Source organism: Marmota marmota, unplaced genomic scaffold (assembly GCF_001458135.2).
Source record: "Marmota marmota marmota unplaced genomic scaffold, marMar, whole genome shotgun sequence".
In the NCBI taxonomy this organism is placed as follows: domain Eukaryota; kingdom Metazoa; phylum Chordata; class Mammalia; order Rodentia; family Sciuridae; genus Marmota; species Marmota marmota.
The window spans coordinates 22,313,438-22,329,733 of record NW_026000153.1 but is presented as its reverse complement, the minus strand read 5'-3'; the positions used below and the strand labels follow the sequence as shown (position 1 = coordinate 22,329,733).

The window sequence follows — 16,296 nt, the reverse complement described above, 5'->3', positions numbered from 1 at the left end:
TTTTATTTTTCCATATGAATTTCATGATTGCTTTCTCTATTTCTACAAGAAATGCCGTTGGGATTTTGATTGGCATTGCATTAAACCTATAGAGAACTTTTGGTAATATCGCCATTTTGATGATGTTAGTTCTGCCAATCCATGAACAGGGTATATTTTTCCATCTTCTAAGATCTTCTCTATTTTTCTCTTTAGGGTTCTGTAGTTTTCATTGTATAAATCTTTCATGATACCAACATATTAAAACAATTACACCTAAAAACTTTTGGAAAAAAGATCCATAGTGTATATAGGAATCATAAAGACTTTCAGGCAGATCTCTGTCACCTTTTCCCAAACTGGATTATCAATTTTTTTGTGGGGGGTGTCAGGGATTGAATCCAGGGATGCCTAACCCCTGAGCCACATCCCCAGCCCTTTTTACATTTTATTTTGAGACAGGATCTTACTAAGTTGCTTCAGGCCTTGCTAAATCGCTGAGGCTAGTTTTGAACTTGTGCTCCTCCTGCCTCTGCCTCCCCAGCTTCTGGGATTACAGGAGGGCACCGCTGCGCCTGACTTGGATTATCAAATTTTTGACAGCGGAGCTCTTTTCCAGTGGCCTCGTTAACATGAAATATAACTCCTGTCTGTCGATTACACTGTTCTCTCTTGTATTGGAGGGGAGAACATAAGGTGGCGACTGAAGAAGTGAGTAAATAGCCCAAGGTAAGAAGAGGAAGGGACAATTTGGAGAACTAGTCGGTGACACTGAGGTTGGCTGACTCAGAATCCTAAACCGGGCTCAGAAGGGTGGGTCTGAATACTGCATCACAACTGGCCAGCAGGCCACATGATGAGGCTATGAATGTGTGGTGTGGGAAGTCCACCAAAATGTAGGACATGGCCAGGATCTGCCTGCAGGAGTTGTGCATGTGGGACTCTCAACATGAGAGTTCCCTTGTTGCTGAGGGCTGTGTGAGCGTGGAGGGGCAGTGACCATGAGATGGGGACTTCTGAAGTTGTAGGTCCCGGGTAGATGATCTCTGTGCTCATGTTCTAAGAGGAGAGTGGTGAGAAGTCCAGTGTGTGGTGTGGCCCACCTGGGCCCAGCATGAGCCGGGTCTGCTGCTCAGGAGAGCTCCATGTTTGCTACTCCACAGGCACCCAGCCCCTGTCCCTTTAGCCACCTTGGAGCTAACGGGGCCCCAGGGCCACATAACACAGAAGTAGTGAAGGATCCACACTGGTATTATGTGGAGTGTTCATCACCCCTCAGGGGTTATGTGAGAGTTTGCAGAAAATGTACAGAAATGCACATGCACACACACATGTGTGCATAAATCTTGTGGTGTTCGGCTTTTTAACAGTTTATAATGAGCAAAGGTTTATTGTAGTTCACTGTTTCCAAAGTTTCAGTCCATAGTTGCTTGGACCTATTGTCTCCTGGCTTGTGGGGCGGCAGAATCTCATCACATCAGGGAGTATATGGTGGAGGAGACTGCTCACTTAATAAGAGGTAGCCAGGAAGCAAAGAGGGAGAGAGGAAGGGGCTACGGTCCCAACATCCCCTTGAAGGATACACCCAGTGACCTAACTTCCTTCCACTAGGTCCCACCTCCCAGAGTTTCACCACCTCCCAATAGTTCTACTCTCTTCACCACATGGGCCTTTGGGAGACATTCCAGATGGAAATGATAGCAGATATGTCAATTACAAAGGACTTCCTGTTATAACTAACTAAAGGACTCAGAGAAGCTGAGAGAGCAGAGTTCCATACTAAACACTCATGACCAGAGGAAACATCTTCCCGTCTCTTCCAAGGGAACCACCTCTTGACTGGATCCTGTTTCAGTCTGTGAACTAACTTTGCGGTGTGAGCATACCTTGTCGCATCACTTAAGGTGTTCTGAGAAATGCGTCCTTAGGCAGTTTCCAAGATGGAAGACTTGTGTTGTCCTCCATATATATATTATATATAGATAGATATAATGTCATAGAGTGTACTTATACAAACCCAGATGGCTACAGTATGACTAAGTGACAAAATCTTATGGAACCGCTGACATATGTGGTCCACTAGTGACCAGGACATTGTTATGTGGCACATGACTGTGGTCCAGAGGGCTGCTGACGAACGTGTTATATGAGATTGCTAAGCCTCCCAGTCTTGTGGGTTCTCCTGGGTCAGTGCTAGCCTTGCTCACCCATCCTGTCTCTTTTGGTACTTCCACTGCTCATTCTCAAGGTTCCCAATTACTGTCCTGGGACTCTGAACCCTTGGAACTGAGGTGTCAGTTTTTTTGGCTATGCTTCAGGAAATCAGGGGTGGGGAGGAATTGGATGGAGTGAGTTATAAGCTTTTCTTAAATCAATTAGTGCTTGTTATTAGTATTTTTTGAAAATTCAGACAATTGAAAAGAAAGAAGTACAGATAACCCTGTGTTCCTATTAAGAGGTGCAGCACTTGTCCAGTATACTTGAAGCATGATTTCTAAATGTTCTGCAAATGTTTCACCACGAGACCAACCCCAGGGTGTTTTATAACCTGAATTTATTTTATTTTATTTTTTAGATACTGGGGATTGAATCCAGGGGGACTCTACCACTGAGCTACATTGCCAGACCTTTTTCTATTTTTAATTTTGAGACAAGGTCTTGCTAACTTGCCTAGATTGGCTTTGAACTTGCCATCCTCCTGCCTTAGCCTCTGGAGTCTCTGGGATTATAGATAGGCACCACAACACCTGACGAACCTGAATTTTTTCTTAACCCAGTTTCCTGAGCATGTGTGGGCATCTTTTAATACTTTCCCTCTGCCCTGCGCATGGACTGTATTGTGTTTTATTAGAGGGGTTGGCATAGGGCATCTGATCTTATTGCTGTTCTGTGGGGTTTGTGCTTTCATTGTTAACTCAAAGCCGAGGCCACCACAACAGCCCTGCCACCAAAGCTCTGCAGAACTCCGAGGTGTGGGCTTTCCAGCTTTGGGTCTTCCTGCAAAGTTGTCCTCCAGAAAGCTTTCTCTGGAAAGATGGAAGATTTGAGTTATCCTCCTTATCCCCAGTTCTCCAGCCTGCCACAGCACCTCTCAGGTATGGAGGTGGCCTTCTCTGTCTCATTTCACAGGTGAGGTCCCAGATTTGGGCACCTGGACAAAGCTCCAGCCCTGGCAGGCAGAAAACAGAGTCTCAACTGCATTGCTTGCCAGAGCCTAAAACCTGTGCAGCATTAGTTCTCAGAGCTGTGTGGAGCTTTGAAGAGTAAAAGAAGGTTTGGCAGCCTCTAAAACGTTTTCGTTTAGCTGTAAAATGATGTATTATAGCACTCTTTTCTACTCCCACCCCTTCCTCTAGCCCCTGCTGGTTTAAAAAAAAAAAACAAAAAACAGAAAATGTTGATTTAAGCAGCATTTATCTCGAGAAACCCTTGCCGCCTTGGAATGGGGCCCTCTGCAGATGCCTTCGACGGGGGCCCTTGTTAGGAAAGCACTGCCTTTTATGTCAGCCGGATGCTCTGCCCTTTACACTAAGAAAGGGAGCCTTGAATCTGTTTCAGTGTGGGCAAGTGATCACAGACATTCTGCCTTCACTATGGAGAGCACACGTGGTCGTGGTCACTCCCATCTTCGCGAATCTGTAGTCTTGGTGGGCAGTGGCCTGCTCTTTTTTGCAAGTCATGGTGCCAAGTCAGCATTTCCCAGGGCTCTCTCCTCCCCTAAATGAGGGGAGAACATCTCAGGGCTCACAGTGTGGCAGCCTGGCACTGTTGTCTTATTTGATCCTCAAGAGGAACCTGTGAGCCCATTTTGGATATGAAGGGAGCTATCCCAAGAGAAATGGAAAGCGAGGAGCTATGGGGGGAAGAGGGGTCTGCAGCCTCCAGGTTCCCTGCTGTTGGTGATGACAGGTGCCATCGCATAGTAGATTGTCTTGTGTGTGAGATCACACGCAGCAGAGCTCTGATAGTGCCTTTCCTCATTTGGAACTGTGAGTGTGCTGGGTGTCACTAGATGTCACACCTTGTCACACAGAGAATGGGGTTTCCTATCTTGGCAGGATATGGCTATTGTGTTAGAGTCAGATTTGCTGTCACAGGCTGAGGAAATGCCACACAGCAGCTCATCTCACTGAACTTGGAATGTTGCCAACAGGCAAACAGTGGGCAAGATGAATCCTGATCTCCCCCCAGTGTGTCCCCCCGCCTCTATGGTGCAGAGTGATGAAGCCCCATGCCCCACTCTGTCCCTATATGTGGGACATGCTGTTTGGGGTCATTGTCCCCATGTTTCTGTCTCTCTTCTTATCTGGCCTGTTCTTTTCTTTCTTTTTCTTTTTCGCACCTTAACACTGGGTTCAGCCTGGCTCTCTGCAAAGTTCTCAGCACCTCTTGTTGATAGACCCCTGTAGAATGTCTCATCTCTCATGAGGCATGTCTTTGGCATTGGTGCCACTGTCCACACTTCCATATGGAACTTCTCTGCTAGTTCAGAAGAGCCACATGCTCACCTGGGTGTGGTGGTGCATAGCTGTGATACCAGCGATTCGGGAAGCTGAGCCAGAAGGACCTCAAGTTCATAGACAGCCTCAGCAACTTAGTGAAGCCCTAAACAACTTAGTGAGACCCTGTCTCAAAAAATAAAATGGCTAGGGATGTAACTCAGTGGTAAAACACCTCTGGATTCAACCCCCAGTACCAAAAAGGAAAAAAAGAATAGCCTTGTGCTCATTCAGTTTCCACATCTGCAAAATGGAAAATAACCTTCTTTAATTAGGTGATCCTAAAGACATCTCCCCCAACTCTGAGCTTTTTATTATCGTATGTGCATTTTGTCTTTTTTATGTATCAACATGAAAACATGTTATATATAGTCATTCTTCAGTTTCCGTTAGGAATTCCTTTCAGAATACCCCAGGATATCAAACTGTGCAGATGCTTAAGTCCCTTATTATCAAATGGCAGTGTTTGCATATAACCTATTCTTGTACTCCCATATACTTTAAATCATCTCTAGATTTCTTATGATACCTAATGCAATATAAATATTAAATATGTAATTATTGTGCAGTATTGTCTAGAAATAATGACAAGAAAAATGTCAAAATGTTCAATATAGAATATTTTTTAAAAAGCATTTTGATTCATAATTGGTTGCATTTAAGGATGAAGAAACTGAGATATGGAAGGCTGACTGTACATTGTATATCCATCAGCATTCCCCATAGGATGCATCAAAGCTGTTATTAGCATATGTCATGAATTAAGAAAGAATGGAAGAACATCTACTCTACCTATACAATTTGGTAAAATTCACAAAGATGATCTTGGCAGACAGGAAGCATAGACAGAATGCAAAAGGGGGCATGCCTAGCCAAGGGCAGGGCAGGAGTAAGCAGGCATCTTTACCCAGAAGGAGTGCTTCAGATCTAACTGGAGCTAGACATGTGTTCAAGGAAGCTGCAGCACTGGGTAATGGAATGCAGGATTCATGGTTGGTCAGGAAGTGTCATTGTGTTGAGCCCATCTCCTGGCAGTGAGGTGCCCAGGAGCCATAGGGCTGGATGATCCAGAGGCTATTACAGAACCAGAGGATGTCCTGCAGGCATCAAGAGTCTGAAGAGCAGGGAAGGTAGTGAAGGGATTTCTGGAATGCTCCAGCTGAGAACCAAGCCAGATCTGAACTTGGAGCAGCTCTGGGGTGAAGTGACAGCTTCAGACACTTGGGAGTTGGATGAATAAAGCTTTGCACAGATCCAGAGAAAGGGCAAGGGTCAAGGAAACTTCAGGAATGGCTGAAGGTTAGACATGAGGTTTTCTGGGCTGCTTCCTTGCCCTTGGTTTCTTGTCTTGACCTAGGACTTTCTGGCTAAACCTCTTGCCAGTACAAGGTGAGCAAAGTGAGGGTCCCAAGCAGCCCAAGGTTTGGGCTCTGCCACTTTAAGTGGATACCTTTATGAACATTCCTAGTGATCAGACTTGGCTTCCCAGACAACCACAATTGTTTCAGAGATCCCACAGCAGCTGCTGGAGCAGACAGTCTACGGGTATTCAGGTTTCCCCACACCCTTCACAATAAGGTAAAGTCCTGAACTGCACCTTCCCCTAGGACTCTCTGCCAAACTCTCAATAATGGCTGATTAGAACAAGTTAGATCAAGAAGCACTGGCCACGGTGTGTACAGAGTTGGCCATGGACGTGCCCTGTCAAGTTGCAACCAAGTTGCCATCTTGAAAGTGGATTTGAAAGCTGTTGTTCCCAGAAATTGTTTTTAGATTTTTCAAAAGCAAAACAAGTATTGACAACTCACTGGGAGGAAGGGGCTGCTGGAATCTGTGACAGATACACCTCACACTCTGACTCTCTTAACCTGCTTGGGATCACACAGTTCCTCTCGTCCATACCTTGGTCCTCACTGGTAAGATGAGATACTGCTACCTGCATGTGCAGAGTATATGTCTTCTTTATGTGGTATTTGGCCACTTGTGAATGTTTGACTGTATCACACACAGGAAAATTTCTCTGGATCTTTCCCCTGTTGACCTAAATAACAGTCAGAGAGATTGTCCAAAGAATATAGAATTGCAACGAGAATAAGTGTGCCGTAGTAAGCAATGAGTATATTCAGAGAGGAAGGGAAAATTTTGGAAACCAAAAATGAGGTGGATCACGTGAAATATTTTGAGGCCAAAATACTTGGCCATAATGATTGATAATTGACAGTTGCTGGCCAGATGTTCTTATAGAAAGGACTTTTTGTAGAAAGTAGTAGTGACCTCTGTATAAGGTTGTAGCTGGCAGTTTTTATTTATTTTGTCATCATTGCTATCAGAATCATACATGAGTTCATAACCTCCCAGCTTTATTTATTTTTGTTAGGATTTTCACAAGTGATTCCATTTGGATTCTGACAATTTTTACACCCCCAGCCAAGCTTTTCTAAGTGTTATTTGCTTAGGCATGAGAGGAAAAGCAGCCCTCACGAGGGACCTTTGGCTAGGATAAGTGATGAAGGACCAGATGGGAGCTCTGGGTCTCAGAAAACTCCCTTCCTTTCTTCTCCTCTCTTGATGGTAAATCAAGGATGTAAGCCTCTGGCCTCTTAGTACAAAAGATCCTTTTGCAGTTATCCAGTGACTCAAGCACTGAGTCCTGCTGAATATCACCTGATCGGGGATATGAGGCATAATGTGGTCGGGCAGGTAGGAGTGAGGGTTGTGGCTCCTTCTGTGCTATATAACCTTTACATTGAGAGCCATAATCTAGTCCTGGGAGTGTTAACTTTTTAAAATGGACAGGACCAGTCAGAGAGTGAATCTGATACTGGGACAAAGGAGTGGTGCCAGGCTCTGAGCTGGCATATGATTAAGGGTCTGTTACTTTGCCAACCTAAGTGGTGTCAGAAAAATATCCTGAAAAAATATGTCATCCTGTACTGGTCGCATTCAGTTAGCCCATGTGAGTCCCCAGTGATGACTCCTAGAGTCATGTAAGTTCACCTGTGTGAATGAGGTGCTACTTTGACACTTGGCTCCCAGCCCATGCACAAACCCCATCATCCCGGGACCCTCTCAGGTGCCCCAACTAGGATCCCTGCATAGTGTTTCCTGTGTGTGTAGCAGGGACTGGCAGGTATGTGGTTTGTCTGTATCACTGTAGTGTCTGTGTCTTTGAGTCCAGTAAGCCATGTATCTTTATTCTTCTCTCACTTTCCTCTGTGGATTTATGATCAGTATCTCCAGCGCTCTTTGATGACTGCACCAACAATGCTCGGTGACTCACACTTCTGCCCTATGTTCCTTCCCCCAGAGCTGCAGATCTTTGGACTCTAATATACACCCTGGGGAACTAGCAGCTTAGTTTTTCTGCTGGTGGGTTTGCTGAAATGTGAACTTGGAAGTGGATCCCACCACTCTGTGCCTCTGGGTCCCTGATCACATTCCACTTGAACTGCAGACTGCATGTGACAATCCTAGCAGTGTGAGGGTTTGTGTTTGCCTTCTTCTTTAAAGCTTTATCTGATGCCCGTTAGCCAAGGCCCTCTTCTGAGTGTGCTCTTTTGCTGTCCTGGCATGGATTGGTAGGAGATGGCTATATGAGGACACTATGCCGCACCTGCTGAGATTCTGTCTGTGTCTTCTGTGGGGAGAGCCTCTCTCTTCATTTCCAGAAAGAGGCAAGGTTGCAATTTCATTTCCCCTTTGCAGAGCCTGCAAGTACATTTCTCATTCTGCCAAGTCCAACTCTAAATATTTGATAAAAGAAACCTAAAGCATGACAAAGGAAGGGGCTGGGACTACAGAAAACTGGGGCCTGTTTTCCTCATATGCCTAATAAGCTTGTGTGTCCCCCAACACCCTGGAGCAGCCTCATATCCACCTTTGGCTGGAAGCATGGAAGACTCCATGCTTGCTATTTCTGTCTTTTCTTTTTTTTAAAAAAATATTTTATTATTGTTTAGCTTTTAGGTGGACACAATATCTTTATTTTATGTGGTGCTGAGGATCGAACCCAGTGCCTCACGCATGCCAGGCGAGTGCTCTATCTTTTTCAGGCTTAAAAAAAATGCCTGAGGAGGCTATTTATTATTTAGGTATTGGGGATTGAATCCAGGAGTGCTTACCCATATCCCCAGCCCTTTTTATTTTGAGACAGGTTCTTACCAAATTGCTTAGGGCCTCCCTAAGTTACTGAGGCTGGCTTTTAACTTGTTATCCATCTGCCTCAGTCTCTGGAGATGCTGGGATTACAGGTGTGAGCCACCAGGCCTTTCACATCATGCATATGTAACTGTATCATATACTCCTCTCTTTAGAAAGTGCTGCAAAGTAGAGAGGAGTCAGGGCCCCTAAGTGGAGGGGAAGTTGGCCAATGCATTAAGGGCAAAGGGAAGTGTTTGTATTAAAAAGGATCAGTGGGATAATCTCTTTGACTTGCATCCTTTGTCTCTTCAGGGACAGGCATCCCATACCCAGAGGCGCACACTCAGCCCTGCCACTCCAGCCCATGCAGGCTGTCTAGACCAAGGAGACACCATCTACATGCATGTTCCTTTAAGGAAATGGTTCTCCTGATATTTATGGTGGTACTCTCTTGGCTTCATGATATTTTGGAGGGTCAATAGCTTTCAAACTCTTATTTCTGCAGCCAGAAAGGATTCCAAGTTGGTGCTCAAGGAACAGCCCTATTCTCTCCCCATCTGAAACCCTGCCCAGCCACTATCCCCATCTTTACATCAGACTGCACATAAAGCCTTGTTTGAAGCTCAAGTTTAGCTGAAAGTTAGAAACCACTGCCCCGTGTGGTTGTTCCTGGAACCATGGGAAGTTAAAAATTGTTTTAAGTTTTCACAAAATCTCTGATGTTAAACATACACAAGTCCATATAGCCTCACATACTCTCCTTAGGTCCAAGGATAGTTTTATTCCTGTTCAGCACAGACTGTAGAGCACTTTTTGTAAAGCAGTCAGCTATTTCTTGAAGATCAGGGTCATTTTAACGGCAGTGTGTGGCATCATGTAAGAGAAGTGAACTTCAAAGGATCTTTAGACCTACTTAGTTTATTGTGTGAAGGGGAACAACTTTGGTTCCCCGTGTGGATAAAAGCTATATCTGTCCACTGTGGGCCTTTTTCTCTGTGGCTACTGTACTGGGTGGAAGATGCATGTTGGGCAGAGAAAAGTTACAGACTCTTCTGGTGTGCTACTCTGTCATGCAGTATTCTAGAATATTCTTCTTGGTGGATGAGGCCTGGCATGAATGCTCATGAGCCAGATTAGGACTCCAGGGGTGAGGGGTGTGATTAGGCCTTATCAGGGAGAGGATGCTGATGTCAGGGACAGAAGAGGGTGAGCACCTGGTGATGGAGACAAGCAGTTGCTCTGGCTGGATTTGGGAGCTGAGATTTAAATGATGAGGACCCGAGTGATGGACGAGAAGCATAGGAAAAGCTGTTGGTTGCGAGGGATGGGAAAGTAGGTCTCAAGTATAGAGAAGGGTATCCTGGGAAACCCCTGAGAAACCCCATGCATGTCCTGCTTGTTTGCTGGACTCCAGATAGAGTGGACACTTGTTTGTAGGAAGCTTCTGCCACATACCAGGAGCCAGGGGCCAGGGGCTCCTGGTATGTGGAAGAAGCTTTCTACAACCAAGTTTTTCACAGGGACGGTGTGCCCTGTGATACTTGGTTTTGGGAACTTCCTTATGGAAAACTGAAATTCAGGATTCATGGAGGTAACATTTTGTGGAAAATCACACTGTGGAAACTCAATGCAGTTTTTTTTTTAATTCAGTGAGCAGTGAATTAATTATTACCTGGGATTTATTTTCAATGCAGTTAACCAATGGTTTGGGCAATATTAATATTTGGGGTTGACTATGGGGACTTTGCTTAGATTTCAATATCCATCCTTAGCCACTGGACTAGGAATGGATACTGAGTGTGAGATGCTGTTGGGATCTTGACTGAGATGAGGCAAAATAAGTTAGCACCAAGAGTTATGTGCAATAGTTATGGCCAATGTGGGTCATTTTCTTTACTGAGTGGGGGGCCAGAGACTATGAGAAAATCTTCTTTTCTCAATATTGGGGTCCATTCTTCATTGTTGTACATGTGTAATGTCATATTCTCTCTCTCTCTCTCTCTCTCTGTCTCTCTCTCTCTCTCTTTCTCTTTTAGGGGGGTACCAAGAATTGAATTCAGGGGCACTTGACCACTGAGCCACATCCACAGCCCTCTTGTATTTTATTTGGAGACAGCGTCTTACTGAGTTGCTTAGTGCCTTGCTGTTGCTGAGGCTGGCTTTGAACTCAGGATCCTCCTGTCTCAACCTCCCTAGCTGCTGGGATTACAGGCATGGACCACCACACCCTGCTCATTCTCTCTTTAATCACAAGTCAGAGGACTTGGGCAGGTCACCTTGGGGAGCAAAGTCAAAGTGGCCACCTTCTGGGGAATGCATGAGAGAAAACAAGAGGTGGTTTGGGGTTGTCTCCAGACCCCTGGGGCACGGTCCTCCTCCCTCCTTCCTTCTCACTGAGCATTGAGAATGCTGGGTGCTATAGATACAGCGCTGGATGGGATAGATGCTCATAGCTCTGTGCCAAAGCCAGAACAGGACAGTAGCTACTGGCTGTTGTCATCAGAGCTCACCATTGTTGGGTGCTGGTGATGAGCCTCAGTTCTGAGCATGATTTGTGTTAATAGTTAATCCTGACCACAACCTAGGGAGAAAGATGACTTGGTACATCCTTAGAATGGTCCTGGCCAACTAGCTGTGCTTCTCCCCCTAGTACATGCAGGTTAGCATGAGCAGGGATTGGTCAGATGGATGCATCAGGGCAGGTGGACTTGGTGTCTGGTGCAGGAGTATGGATACAGAAGGGGAGGGAGAACTGGAAGGAATTACAGGCTATGATCTCTCCGATGACAGTTGGGGTTGCTGGGTAGATAGTGTGGTATGTCCAGGGATGCTTCAGACCTGACAAGTTAGGGCTTCTTATGATTTTAAGAGGCTTCTTATGATTGGAAGAGGAAGGCAGCCATGCCCCATGGGTATAGATGGGTCATGGAAGGAAGCACAGTGGATCCGTGTTGCACTTGGTGTGAACTTGATGCTGAAGTAAAACATGCATCAGTTCTGACCCTATCTTGCTGAGGTGTACACGGAGAAGAGCTGGAAACACTCAGAGCTCTGGTGGCCATGTGGGATGGTAGAGGCCAGCTATCATGTCAGAAGAGCTCAAGGTTTTTGAAGTACAGTAGCAAGTCAAGAATATGTCATAAGAAATGTTAAAGTCAAACTGAAGAAAGTCCTTTGAAGTCTGGAGGATTAAGGCCAGGAACCCAATCAGATGTTGGTTTTCTCTGGAGAAGCCGTAGAAATGCTTATAATGGTGAGCCTGGGTCAAAGCTGTTGGTAGATCTGGGGACAGGTGGGAATGGGGAATGCTGACCACCAGGGCTGAGGGAAGACACAAGTTTCCAGGGAGAACTGAGTTCTGGGTAGATGTATTCCAATGCAGGGCAGCTGTGGGGGTGCCAAGGCCCCTGGGAGACCTGGGTCTGCCCAAGTAGGTGGGAGTGGGCCTGACATTAGAGTAGGATCCTGGGGCTCAGTAAGGAGGGTTGTCAACTTGGGAGGATGAGCCAGTAGAGAAAAAGTTCAGAGAGGAGCATGCAGAGGGACAGTGAGGAAATTGGAGAGTCAGGAGACCAGAAGGACCTCAGTGTTTTCAAAGTGAGTAGTAATGTGTGTTAAAATCAGAACTGTCTCCCAGAAGATATAATAATTTAGAAACCACTTCCATTTTCTTCCCCCATTCTCTTGAAGAAGGACTTTCCAGGAGACCTTGCACAACCCCTCTGCATGCAGTCTAAGGAAGCTACACAATGATCTTTACAGTGGGCAGTTTTCTTTTCACTTGGAACCCTGCATACAAAGGTGATCTGACTGCAACATCGGTCACCCCTTGGCACCAGCTCAGTTCTATTGCCAGTGCTCAGCTGAGAGTGCCTTCTCCTTCTTTGGATGTTGTGTGCCCTAGATTCTGTGCAGAAATCCCTTGTCTACTTCAGAGTTAGAGCTGTGGCTATGTCTCCCCCAACCCTGGATGCTTTCCTTTAAATCTGTGTGTGTGTGCACATGTGTGTGCATGCGCACACGCACGCACACATGCATTTGAGACTGATTATCATTGTTTTCTAAATGTGCCTTTGCTACCATGTGGCTCTTAGCCTTAGGATAGTCTTCCTTGTGATTTACTTTTTTATTAAGATCAAATCCATGTAACATAAATTCACCATTTAAATTATTTTAGTGATATTTTGCACATTCACAAGGTTGTGCAAAGTCACCAGTATCTAGTTTCTGATCATTTCCATCACCCCAGAATGAAGCCCTGTGCCATTAGCAGTCACTTCCTATTCCTCCCTTGCCCAGACCCTGGCAACCATTAATCTACTTTCTTTGCCTAAGGGTTTTCCTATTCTGGACATTTCTTACAAATGGAATCATGCAGTGCATGGTGGTTTGTGATGCGTTTCTTGAACTTGGTTTAAGATTTCAAGGTTCACAGAGGTTGTACTTCCTTCCTTTTTGTGGTTGGAACAAATTGTGATTATTCATGTATCTATTGCTAATGGGCATTTTGGTTATTGCTACTTTTTGGCTAATATGACTAATATTACTTCAAACATTGTTTTATGTGTGTTGACCTTAGGCTATTCTTAAACCTTTGAGCTTTCCTACTTTGTTTAAATTTTTTTTATCTTTACCACCGAGCTACATCTCTACTCCTTTTGATTTTTAATTTTGAGACAGGGTCTCACTGAGTTGCTGAGCTAGCCTTGAATTTGTGATCTTCTTGCCTCAGTCTCCTGAGTCACTGAGATGACAGTGCCCAATTCTACTTTTTGAAATTTCCACATCTTTTACCATCCAAAATAATACCACATGTTCTTCAAGTCCCACGTGGGCAGCTTATTTTGGAGCTATTGGGAAACTCAATTCAGTATTTCTTTATTAGAAATATTATCTCATGCATATGAAATTGGAACTTTTCAGGGTTAAAAAGTTTAGGGTCTCTTAAAACTTCCCTGAGCCAGAGAACTGCCTTCTGGCCAAATTTTAACAAAGTCTCAAAGACTGTGTTGTTTCATGAGAAGTTAATGCTAACGGTCTGAGCAGGCCCCATGTAATCAAAAACCCACTGGTGGGGAACATATGGAAAAGGAGAGCATTTTGACATGCCAGCTCAGTGGCCACCAGCAACATAAACAGCAAGATCTGAAGCCTGAGTGGTGCTAGCTGCCATATAATTCATGAAGACTTATAGCAGCTCATTTATAAAGCTATTATCAACATGAAGAAAATTTACCCGCGGCCACACACACACACACACACACACACAAAGACAAACCTCAAACCCTAAAATAAATGCAACCCAGAGCAACATTAAAGGAAATATCCTTTCTGAAAACATAACTAATTCTGGAATTTCTTTCTGTTAGAAATGAAAAAAAGAAGCCACTTGTCAATGTAAAGCTATTTTTGTTCTCTTACTCATTATTAATACCTTAGTTGTTGTTTTTCTTGCACACTTTTTTGATGCAAGGTCAGCATTGGACATGTGTGGACTGTGGAAGGCTAGGTTCCCCAGTCATAGCTGGACATAGAGTCGGGTCCAACTTGGCAAGACCTCAGATGCTCAGGAGAGGTGTAGACATTCATTTCAGTCCTCAACAATCAGGTTATTTAAATATCTGTTCCTGATCTCTTTTCTTTTGATGTGTATTCTTTGAAGGGAAAATATGATCTGATAAGTTGGTCGCTGCCTTTATTGCGGTGACTGTGATGTTTGTAGATACGGGACAATAAATTGCTTCCCTTGATAGGAAGGTGGGTTGGTCAATACCTTTTACAGAATGCCAAATTTAAAAGAACTTCTTGCACAAGAAGTGCATTATGTCGTATAATAAAAGAGATCCTTTCTCCCAAGGGTGAGCCAAGTTTATCTTGATACCTTGTCAGAAACGTGTGCCTCTGTGGCGGTTTAACCACGTGATTTATGGAAGGCGTGTGTTACCTTCTGCCTGCACTTATGGCCCAGGCGTGTCCTGTCTCCCCGCGGGCTGATTGAGTGGTGACTTTTATAGGGCTTCTCATTGTGCTGTGGGAATCTGAAGGCATCCGTGTGGCCTTTGCTTATGTAGTAGTGTGTTCACTTAAAGAGTAAGAGTGTGTGGTGGTGCTGTGACCAAAGTTCAGCCAGATGAGGAGTGAGCCATTGACTGAGGCTCACCTAAGTTGAACGTCATGAGACCTGGGATGAAAAGGATCTGCTACAGACACCACAAAAAATACGCTGTGTGCAATTAACACTGACAGCACAGTCTCCACCACATCGAGCGTGAAAGATGGAAACATCTCCCAGGAGATGGAGGATGTTTGCAAATATTTTCCTACTGGGCGTTTTGGAGAAATTAAATAGAGGCTGAAACAGTGGTTAGTGCTGGCTCTGGATGTCCCTTCAGAAATTTCTGGAGTGAATGCAGAAGTCTGAGGGACTCTTTGGAGGAGTCCTTTTCCCCGCCTCCTCCGCCTCCACAGTTCAAATTTCACTAAACCTGATTGCACCAACTCCACCCTTGTGTTTACATTGCACTGGTCTTTTTGGCAGAATCCAAGTCCCTGCATAGCCAACAAGATTTTTTTACCTTCTACACTGGCTGAAGTGGGAGGCCAGGGGGGCCCTGAGAGGGAGGCGGGGCACCCCCACTCCGGGATGCTGCTGCAGAGCTTTCCTGGAGGAAAACTGCAGCTGACAGTCACAGACTGACAGAGCCATAGGGTGTTTAGAAGGAAGGTAAGCAGCCTCTCTGTGTGTGTGTGTGTGTTTGTGTGTGTGTGTATATGCACGTGTGCGCTCATGCCCACATGTGTGTGTGTGCCTTCTACAAGGCTCTAGTGCCTGAAACTGAGCCGTGTGCTCTCTGAGACTTGCCAGTTTGCCAAGAGATGGTGCTGACCGGAGATGGGGGTGCGTCCTGGAGTGTAATAATAAGCAGAACAGAAGCATTAACCCTGCATGCCCTTCAGGACTAGTCTAGGAATGTCTTTATTTGCAATCTAGAAGAGTGTAACTTACCTGCTTCTTTTTGGGGAGAGTTCAGGGGTGGCCTGATGTGGCATGTTTGATTTTCTGGTTGACTCCCTGACTGGCTGGCTCAGGTAATCCTTCATGAGGCCGAATGGACCTCCTGTTTTTCTCTCGGGTAGGTCAGAAAGTGTTTCCCATTTAAAAGTGTGCACAGGGAGCTGGGATGTGGAGTCAGAAGGTGCCAGCTCCATGGTCAGCCCTTGTCTGGTGTTGGACATGAGAGATCTGCCCTGTACAGCCTCCTTGGCCCTCCCTGATATGTGTACTGCTGGGGGCATCTGGGCCTTCTTTGGGACCTGCCTGTCATAGCCCCATGGAGAGCCCCAGTCCTCCTTTATCACCACATTCCAAAGCCTCACCCAGGAGACCAGAGTGCCTGGAATCCACAGGCTCCTGAGCCACTCCTGGCTGAAGTGGGGCATGGGGCGCGTTTGGGGAGGCTGCTTGTGGCTGGACGGGCGTGTCTGCATGGAGGGCCCTGTTCCAATTTGTCCTTTCATTATTTTTCCCCCCTGCTCTACATTTCTTAAGAATTTACAGACTGCCTGGCTTTTAGCAAACATGAGTGCTGAGCTTAGAAGTGCTGGCCAGAAGTGCTGGCCAGTGAGGGAGTCTCTAGTGCCCTTCTGGATATCTCGGCCTGTTATGCTGCTGCCCTCA

At 45.4% G+C, this 16,296-nt stretch overlaps 1 protein-coding gene across 7 annotated transcripts in view; it reads left to right on the top strand.

The window, feature by feature from the left end:
- The window catches only part of Tns3 (tensin 3), a 266,521-nt gene that overhangs the window by 160,848 nt on the left and 89,377 nt on the right, over positions 1–16,296 (top strand). The window lies entirely within an intron of this gene.